Source organism: Neovison vison, chromosome 2, assembly GCF_020171115.1.
Source record: "Neovison vison isolate M4711 chromosome 2, ASM_NN_V1, whole genome shotgun sequence".
NCBI lineage: Eukaryota > Metazoa > Chordata > Mammalia > Carnivora > Mustelidae > Neogale > Neogale vison.
Window position 1 is genome coordinate 147,603,404 of NC_058092.1, and position 10,868 is coordinate 147,614,271.

General features: G+C 38.8%; 1 pseudogene; it reads right to left on the reverse strand.

Annotated features, from left to right (window-relative positions):
• Window positions 1-527: 527 nt before the first annotated feature.
• Window positions 528-7,493, reverse strand: LOC122899217 (annotated as a pseudogene).
• Between the last annotated feature and the right edge of the window lie 3,375 nt (window positions 7,494-10,868).

Here is a 10,868-nt window from a genome sequence, read left to right on the forward strand (position 1 = left end):
TATTCAGCACCATGATCAGATTATTATATTTAGCAGTCAGTACCCTGTGTGGTAAAATCTACACTGAAACCCTTTGTTGAAATGCTTTACACGTTCAGCAGAATAGAAACTAAGATAACCCGTTCTATATTTAGTCAGAAATATAATTCTCAAGTTTTTGTCCAGGCACATGAGTATTGTCCAAAACATGTTTTCTTTGTGGCAGCCAGGCCCTGCCACCACTGTGCTTGGCTGAATTCACAAATCTCTTGTGACCTGCAGCATCCCTGTCACTTGTCTAGCTTTCCTCTCCTGCTAAGCTTTGTTTCTTGGCAGTCACGAAAACCTTCTGCCACTGCCGTAGCTACTGCTGTTGCTGGAACCAGCACAGCCACCTCGGTTTTATGGTTTGGCAAAGTATTGGCCCCCACCACCACAGAGGCCAGGGTGTCTGCCTCTAAGATGTCCTCCTTTCAAGGGTCCAAAATTTGAAGATTGATTGTTATGATGGCCAAAATCATTGTAGATTCTACCATCTCTAAAATGATTCACATCATTACCAAATTCATTACAGCCATCCCACTGCTGCCATATCCACCACCACCTCCACTGCCACCAAAGCCACCTCACCCACTGAACTTTCGTCCATGATTAAAGTCGTAATTCCCACAAAGATCACCTCCATGACTGCCTCCAAGGTTTCCAGAACCACTTTGACCTTTCTGGCTGGGTGCAGCACTGTGTCTTGTTTAGGTAGGCTTTTCTTACTTTACCATTGTGACCAGTCACAGTATGGTATTCTTGAATGACAGTCATATCTATGTAGTCATGGTCATCATATGTTACAAAAGCAAACTCTGTCTTCTTGCCACCGCCTTGGTTGGTCTTGATTTCAATCACTTCAGCTTTCCCATACTGTTCAAAATGGTCTCTTAGATGATGTTCTTCAGTGTCTTCTTTAACGCCACCAAAAAAAAAGTTGTTTTCACAGTTCAGTGGGCACCAGGTCTTCGAGAAGCTTCTCTTGAACCAGTCCTCTTTGGTTCCACAACTCTTCCACCCACCATGTGTGGCCTCGCACTCATGGCTGCACCCACCTCCTCCACAGTGGCATACGTGACAAACTCAAAGCCTTGGGGAGGCTTGGTATTTGGATCTCTTATTACCACACAGTTTGTGAGCATTCCCATCGCTCAAAATGGCTCCTCAAACTCATCAGTTGTTTCAAAGCTCAGACCTCCTATGGAGAGCTTCTGAAGCTGTTCAGGCTCACTTAGACATGATGGCGGCAGGAGAAGGCATCTTACTGGGACATGTCCACAGGCAGAGAGCTTAATGTCATTTAAGATTATTTTAGATTTATTAATGTCATTTTAGATTATTTTGATTTCTTCCCCCTCAAACCTTGAGTTACTGGAAAGCTGTAGAGTCAGTAAAACATAGGCACCTCTAATCTTTGCTATCTGTTTTATAACCTGTGCTGCATTTTACTGTCAATAACTAATTTCTTTGAAGGAGAGGTGGTCAGTTTGATATTGTGTTAATAGAAAAGTCAAAAAAGTGTCAGTCTTAAGGATCTGAATTGTTGAGCTACATTTTGTTATTTCTAGTTTTCCACCTTCAATTTTTATACTTCATATATGAAACTACATATTCTCATTGAAAAAATAGTGTACTGATAGCTCAAGAATATTAAATACACATATACATATATATGTAATTTCAAGGTGTAGTGAGAAAAAGCTGTACCAAGTGTAACTGTATTGGATATTTTCTGGAGTATTAAATTTAGGACAGTGTATTAGATGGGCCATGCTAGTTTACAGATCAGATTATATTTAACATAGTTTATATTTTATTAATGTCATTGGCCATGATTTATACTATAATGAAGCTAACATTCTACAAATACATTGTTTTATAGAGTTTAATTCTTTATATTAACCATAACCCTTAAGTGAGTTTTCAGTATAATGAAAACAACATTTATAATCTTTGAATTCTGTTTGCTGCTATAACATGTCAGGGCAAATTGGGGCATGTGGAAAAAGGATAATGTTGCTTTCATCAGTGATAAATTTCAGATTTCTGACTTTCTGGGCCTTTGTGTATCTTTTAAAAAGACTAGAAAGAGCTTTTGAAATTTGTTACTTTCTCTAGTTCATGGGAGGCTGACCTTGTTTTGGAATGGTTTGGTTAAAGGATGTAATAAAAAAGTCAGATTAGCCTCTCAGCCTGGCATGGTTTATAAAGGCAGCAAACTGTAAGCTGAGAGAGGGAGGGAGCATGAATTCAAGTTGGCCAGGCCAAGTAGGTGAAGGGGATCTTTTAGGGTACTCAGGCCAATGAGATGGTATATACGTAGGTCTATCGATGAAAGAACATGGTTTATTCTGGAACATGAAAGGAGTTTCTAGTTAATAGAACATAGACATGAAGTTTGTTATACGTAGGTTATAGGCACTGATGGAGGGAATTGGGATGCAGCTGGATTATTACACAGAGACTGACTTACTTAGGGTCTCATCACACATATAAATAACTGTGGAATTGATTCTAGAAGCCATGAAGAGAAAACCCAGGGTTTTAAGTGAAAAGTGACATGATCAAATCTCCATTTTAAAAATTGGCACTGAAAATTTTAGGTTCTTGGTGTCTGAGAACTTCGGAAGTTAGTGGACAAGGATTGCTTGCAGCCATCTTCGGTAAGAATACCAATCCCCAGAGAAGTGAAATGCCTCAGCATCACAGAGCTCTGGCAATGGAAGTGGAAGGACTGTTGAAACATGGGTCATACCTCTTGGAGGCACTCTGGGGAAGGTGGAAGATATTAAAATTCTTTTTTAAATAAATAAAACACTGTGATAGGCTGCTCCGAGTCATTCAAATGCACCAAACAAACAAAAAGCAATGAATTAATTGACCATAGAGTTGAGGGTCCATATCAGGGCTCTCTACTCTGTTCCACTGGTCTATGTGTCTGTTTTTATGCCAGTACCATGCTGTCTTGGTGATCACAGCTTTGTAATAAAGCTTGAAATCAGGTAAGGTGATGCCGCCAGCTTTATTTTTGTTTTTCAACATTTCCTTAGCGATTCGGGGTCTCTTCTGATTCCATACAAATTTTAGGATTATTTGCTCCAGCCTTTGAAGAATGCCGGTGGAATTTTGATCGGAATGGCATTAAAAGTATAGATTGCTCTAGGCAGTATAGACATTTTAACAATGTTTATTCTTCCGATCCAAGAGCATGGAATGGTCTTCCATCTTTTTGTGTCTTCTTCAATTTCTTTCATGAGTGTTCTATAGTTCCTCAAGTACAGATCCTTTACCTCTTTAGTTAGGTTTATTCCCAGGTATCTTATGGTTCTTGGTGCTATAGTAAATAGAATCGTTCTCTAATTTCCCTTTCTGTATTTTCATTGTTAGTGTTTAAGAAAGCCACTGATTTGTGCACATTGACTATGTATCCTGCCACGTTGCTGAATTGCTGTATGAGTTCTAGTAGTTTGGGGGTGGAGTCTTTTGGGTTTTCCATATAAAGAATCAAAACAGGAAAAAATATACAGATATACAGTGGAAAAAAGACAGTCTCTTCAATAAATGGTGCTGGGAAAACTGGACAGCTATATGTAGAAGAATGAAACTCGACCATTCTCTTACACCGTACACAAAGATCAACCTCAAAATGGATAAAAGACCTCAACGTGAGACAGGAATCCATCAGAATCTTAGAGGAGAACATAGGCAGAAATCTCTTTGATATCAGTCACAGCAACTTCTTTCAAGATACGTCTCCAAAGGCAAAGGAAACAAAAGTGAAAATAAACTTCTGGGACTTCATCAAAATCAAAAGCTTCTGCACAGCAAAGGAAACAGTCAAAAAAACAAAGAGGCAACCCACGGAATGGGAGAAGATATTTGCAAATGACAGTACAGACAAAAAGGTTGATATCCAGGATCTATAATGAACTCCTCAAACTCAACCCACATGAAACAGACAAACACATCAAAAAATGGGCAGAAGATATGAACAGACACTTCTCCAATCAAGACATACAAATGGCTAGCAGACACATGAAAAAATGCTCATCATCATTAGCCCTCAGGGAGATTCAAATTAAAACCACATTGAGATATCACCTTACACCAGTTAGAATGGCCAAAATTAACAAAACAGGAAACAACATGCATTGGAGAGGATGTGGAGAAAGGGGAACACTCTTACACTGTTGGTGGGAATGCAAGTTGGTGCAGCCTCTTTGGAGAACAGTGTGGAGATTCCTCAAGAAATTAAAAATAGAACTTCCCTACGACCCTGCAATTGCACTCCTGGGTATTTACCCCAAAGATACAGATGTCGTGAAAAGAAGGGCCATCTGTACCCCAATGTTTATAGCAGCAATGGCCACAGTCGCCAAATTATGGAAAGAACCAAGATGTCCTTCAACGGATGAATGGATAAGGAAGATGTGGTCCATATACACTATGGAGTATTATGCCTCCATCAGAAAGGATGAATACCCAACTTTGGTAGCAACATGGACGGGCCTGGAAGAGATTATGCTGAGTGAAATAAGTAAAGCAGAGAGAGTCAATTATCATATGGTTTCACTTATTTGTGGAGCATAACAAATAGCATGGAGGACAAGGGGTGTTAGAGAGGAGTAGGGAATTTGGGTAAATTGGAAGGGGAGGTGAACCATGAGAGACTATGGACTCTGAAAAACAGTCTGAGGGGTTTGTAGTGGCGGGGGTGTGGGAGGTTGGGGTACCAGGTGGTGGGTATTATAGGGGGCACGGCTTGCATGGAGCACTGGGTGTGGTGAAAAAATAATGAATACTGTTTTTCTGAAAATAAATAAATTGGGAAAAAAATAATAAATAACGTACTTACTGATAAAAAAAGAGTCTGGAGTTTGAGTAAAAACATGGATTTATTAGAAGGTAAGATGTGATTGTGAACAAATGGAAACAAAGAATTGAGATAAAGGAAATGAGATAAAGGAATAATAAATAATAGCAAGGCATACTTTTTATCCCCCCCCAAAAAAAAAAAACAAACAAAAAAAGCAATGAATTAAGAAAGAAAGAAAAAAACCCTGCTCAATGTTACATCTCCATAACACTATAAAGAAGTGGCAGAATAATTTTAAAGCATTTCTCATTGCATAATACAATTATCTATGAGTAGTAAAGATTTAAGAGGACTATCAAAATAGTTCATACCAGGCAGAGTTTCCCAAAATTACCAGGCTATTATAAAAATAACAGTATTAGACTTACTTGCCAAGAAGAGTGGTATCAGTGTTACCAGGAGTTGAGGGTGTCACAAGAGAGAGATCAAGAAAAAGACCAAGATCAAGAAAAAGACCAAGATCATTTTGATCAAGGAAAAATAAATGACTTCATCCTTTTCTCCAAGTGTTTGCTTTCTAACAGTGTAGAAACAAACAAACAAACAAACTCAAATTCTCCAAAGAGTTTTCATGTAATAGACTCTTTATCTCTGTATTAGTTTGCTAGGGTTGCGGTGGTAAGGTAACTATGAACTGGGTGTCTTAAACCACAGACATTTATTTTCTCACATTTCTGGAGCTGGAGTCCAAGGTCAAAGTGCTGAAAAGTTGGTCTCCTCTGAAGCCTCTCTCCCTGTTTTGTGGATGGTCACCCTCTTGCTGCCTCTTTACTTGGTCATCTTTCTGTACACGTGCTCCCTAGTGTCACTTTTTTGTGTGTGTCTGGTTTTCTCTTCTGGATTAAAACTGGATTGAGCCTCACTCTAATGACCTCATTTTAACTTCTTTAAAGTCCCTAGCTCCAAATACAGTCACATTATGAAATACTGGGGTTATAGCTTCAGTGTATGAATTTAGTGGGGACACAGTTCAGCTCTATGACAACCTCCAAAGGTTTCAGTGACTCCTTATTACCAACTCAGACATACCTCTTACTTTCTTTCTGGCCCTTCCCCTATTTTCCTTAATCCACTAATTAAAGTTTTCTCATGCTCGCATGTGAGATTCCTTACCCAGTAAGTGTCTGCACCATTTGAATCCATTTCTGTAAAAGCTACCTAATACTGGCTTTACAACATACTTCAGAATCTTCACGAATAATTTTAAAGATAAAAATCTTTGCTCTAATTAAATTTATTGGTCATTGATACACAATTTTCCACTACATTGGATTCAAATTGTCACATGTATTCTGTTGTATCCCCATCTAGACTGTAGTCATGAATACAGGAATGCCATTTTATAACTTCGTAGTGTTCACCAGGGTGTCCTGTACATATGATATTCTCAAATAATGCTGTTTGAGTAGGTTGCTGATCAGTAACATATTCAGCTCCCTGAATTGGTTTCTTTTCAGTGTTACCTTAATGGCTTTGTGAATTCCCAGCACTAACTTTCATTCACCTTATTACTTTGTAACCCTCTTCAGTACTTGAGTGGTCTGTCAAATATTTTAGACACCACTGGAGCCATGGGGGGTTTTACCTCAGTGTACTGCCAGGCAGCATGTATACTTCATGGATTGTCAGGCTTATTTTTACTGATGTGGATGGATAGTTATCTAGATGTACTCACTATGTCTTGCATTTCCTTGTGTCTTTTCAAGAAGATGACCTGGCCTTATATAGCAACTATTTCTCTTTAATTAATGTTATAGCAAACATATGTGTACTTTTATGATAATCTTGAAAGTTATAGGCACTTTTGAACTATGTCACATATTAGGTGAAAGATTCATACTGATCTCCATTAATTGTCAACGTTTGTTTTTAGAAGATTTGTGGAATAAGGTTTGGAAACAAATTGATAACCTGAATTAAGTAGCCAGTAACTCAACCCAGTTCCCCGTGGGATTTATTTTTTAAAGATTGATTGACTGATTGATTGATTTGAGAAAGTGAGAGAGAGAGAGAGAGAGAACACATGCACTAGTGTGGGGAGGGAGAGGGACTAGCAGACTCTCTGAGCACAGAGCCTACATGGAGATCTGAGATCATGATCTGAGCCTAAACCAAGAGACAGACACCCAACTGACTGAGCCGCCCAGGCACCACCCTCCATGTGATTTGTTAAAATGGAAATCCTGCAGTGTAGCTCCTTCAGCTTTCAATAATACACAAAATGTCAAAATGAGTAAAGGGCTTTCAGTAGTCACTGTTTGTTTATTTCTTGTTGCATAGTAGGTAGAGGGACACAGCATGCAATGTCAACAGCTCCCACTGTGTTAGGGTTTTACTGTTCCAACATATGTCCTAAAGTTTAAAAAGCAATTAAAGGTTGCTGTTCCACAGTCATTAGCTTTGGTTGTTGCAGTCACCCACCCATAGAAGTCAGAGTCATATCAGTTTTTTCCCCCATCTTCATTGCAAAATCAACTACAGTCATTTTCTTCCTTTATCATTAGAAGGAAAATGAACCAAGGAAACTGCCAAGATTCACAAGTGAATTTGTAATGTGAGAAACTTACCAGTGGTACTTGAGGAAAGATAGCCCCATTATGTTGAATAAACAATAAAAATATGTGAGAATAACACTATAAATGGAAGTGTTATTCCATTTCATTTTAAATGAATTAATCATTCTCTAGTTTTTTTAATCATTCTCTAGTTTTAAGATGTGTATTTACTCAAGAAAAAAAATGACATGAATAATTGATGAAAATACTTAGATAATTTTAGATGAAATTCACTTTTTTCTCAGTGATGTGATCACTTCTACTTAGATCATAGTTTCAAATGCCAGTAAGATTATTTGAACAGAACCGGATCTCTCTGTACAATCAAAGAGTAAAAGAAAAAATACAAGATGGTCATGTTTGAGTGTTCTTGTTGGGTTCTGCAACCTTAAAATAGCTTTGAATAGGTTAAGGACATTGATTTTTTTTCAATAGGCTCATTTTGAAAGATTAAGTAAGGTACAGGCAATTTTATCTTTACTTCTATCTTACCCTCTACTTTTCACGTTTTATTTCAACTCAAGCTTCATTTATTGATAATATATTCTGCATTTCTTACATCATCTAAAAAGGGGGATAGTGTAACATAGTTATATAATTATAAGCGGCTAGAATTACATTCTAAACTCTTTGATATTCAGTCATTTTTTAGTAATCATATAGGGTTAAACCTATATGAATTACAAAACATAGTTTTGGAAATGGGCACCCAAGCCTATTATGAAAACTATAGTTTCAGTATAGTCTTAGTGAATACAAGTTGTAGCACAACATGCTTCACTGATCAAAAAAGAGAGATGATGTTTTACTTGTTACTTATGGTCAGCTTCCTCTTTAGTTTCTAAACAGTTTTGGCCCAGAATATTTTTCCTGTGGTTTGGGGAAGAACTTCTTATTATTCAAATTACCTGTCTGCCTCCTTTGAGCCAATGTTTTCAGAGTCAGTGTTTGTAAGAGTTGGGGAGACTGTTGCCGTAAGTATTCCCCCCATATGTTTGTTTGTATTCTTAAACAGTGGTCTTCACTCCTATGCAGATACCTCCGGCCAATCCCACATTTGCCCCCTCTTCAAAATACTGGGTTCTAAGTGTGAAAGTTGATCTGGCAACAAATATCATATAGAGTAAATGTTCATGTCCACTTTGTAATTTGACTAAGTGCTGAAACTTATGGATACTTTCTTCATAAAGATTCTCATGACAAAAACAGTTGTATATAATTTGAGAATTCCTTTTTGAACTTGACTTGGTTTAGAGGTGACTTTGAATGCATTTTTTGTATATTTTCATTATATATGAATTTTTTTCTTATTCCTTTCCCCTTGGCTATATTAAGCTGCTTATTAATAGTTAGGAAAGTGCTACTTAAGAAACTAGAATATCTCTTTCTGTATGAATATGTGATAAAATTTATTGCAACTTACATGATTTATTGAACTGAGTCACCCCTGAAGCAAATGCATTATTAAGTAGTTAGAAAATTCATGACATGTACTTAACACATGAGAGTGCCTTAGAGGAACTCATTCATCTGATAAATATGTATTTAACAAAATTGCTTGAAATGAATCTCTTTTATGGGTTTTGTAATTATTGTTCTTATTTAAGACTTAGATTCTTAAATAGGGGTTCTCTGTACCTCCTGGGTCTGGATATCCATTTCCTTCCCCAGATTGGGGAAGTTTTCAGCTATATTTTCTTCAGATAAATTTCCTGCCCATTTTTCTCTCTTCTTCTGGAAATCCTATAATACAAATGTTATTATGTTTGAAGCCACTGAGTTCTATAAGTCTATTCTCACTCTGTGTAATTCTTCTTTCTCTCTTTTGTTCACTTTGACTACTTTCCATTACCCTGTCATCTAGGTCACTAACTCATTCCTCTTCTTTTTCCAACCTGCTATTCATCCCATCAAGTGTTTCTCATTTTATTTCTCATTTTATTGAGAACTTTATCTCTGCTACATCATGCTTCATCTCTGTGTTAAGGGTCCCACTTATGTGTTCTACTCTTCTCAAGTCCAGTGAATATCCTCATGATCCTTGCTTTAAATTCTCTATCAGGTATGTACTTATATCTCTTTCACTTCAATCTCTAGCCATGGCCTTGTCCTGTTCTTTCGTTTGGAATAAATTTTCTCTGTCTCCTCATTTTATTTGCCTCTCTGTGTCTGTTTCTATGTGTGAAGAAAGTCAGCTATGGCTTCTGCTTTTTCAAGTAGTGACTTTATGAAGAGGAGATCCTGGAGTGCCCTGCAATGCCCTGTTCCCCAGAGCCTGGCACTTCAGGAGGGGACCCTGTGTGTGATGCTTACACTCTACTGTTGTGTCTGAGTAAGTTGTCCTTTCAGTGGGTTGTCTTCTCTGACTCTCTGCCTGATGTGGGCTGTGCTTGTTCTCTGCGGTGTTAGTGGGACACAGACAGGCCAGTTCTGAGCCATTGTGCCCTCTGGGGAACACGGGAGTGGAGGGAGTGGAGCACCTGTCTTATCAACTTTGTGTTGGGCCACTAGTCCTCTGCCAGATCCCTCAAAGCCCTGGATAGCTGGGGGCTGCATGTTAGGGCAGTCAGAGGCATGAGGCTGGGGGCAACAAATGAGTGGTTGGGGGCACAAGGCTAGGTGTGGGTTGTGGCAGCAGCTGCACCCAATAGCCATGTGAGGCATGCACACAGCTTTAACAGAGTTTACCCTGAGTTCTGGGTGGAGACTAGGAGGCTTGGAGTGGGGAAGGACTCAGGACACCTTGTGAGTATGGTCCACTGCTTGCAGGTTAGGTAGCAAGTGTCTGTGAAGTCTTGCCTCCTGCAGGTAGCTCTGTGTTTATGTTTTGGGATGGTGGAGGAACATGGCCCCTGCCAGATCCCTCATTTATAGAGAAGTTCCCCAATGTGCTCTGAAATCAATATGAACAGATCTACCTTCCATTTGCCCCGGGCGTGTGTAAACTGTTGTTTTTATTGCCTGTTCATGCAGACTGTTGTCTCTTTGAGTGTGGTGCCCCAGCTATCCCTTGCCTTCCCAGCTTGTGAAGCGCTGAGTCAGCTAATTTTTAAAGCTTCAGGATCTAAGTTCCACTGATTTTACACATGCATGTAAATCAAAGCCTCTGGGTTTTAAAGCCAAATGCTATGGTGATTCTTTTTCCCTGTGTGAGCTCCCCAGTGCCAGGGCTCATTTCTCAGTCCTCTATGCCTACACAGCTTCTTCATTCCTGCCGGCAGCCTCCCTATCCCTTTCTGACCTTCCTAATCTTTCAGATCCAGCTTCTTCTATCTGTATCATTGTGGAGTTTGTTCTGCCAGTCTTTTGATCATGCTCCAGTTTATTGCTTGGATGCTGATAATACCTATTTATAAACATGGCACAGGGGGATCTCAGGGTCCTCCTACTCTGCCATCTTCCCAAGCTTTGAGTTT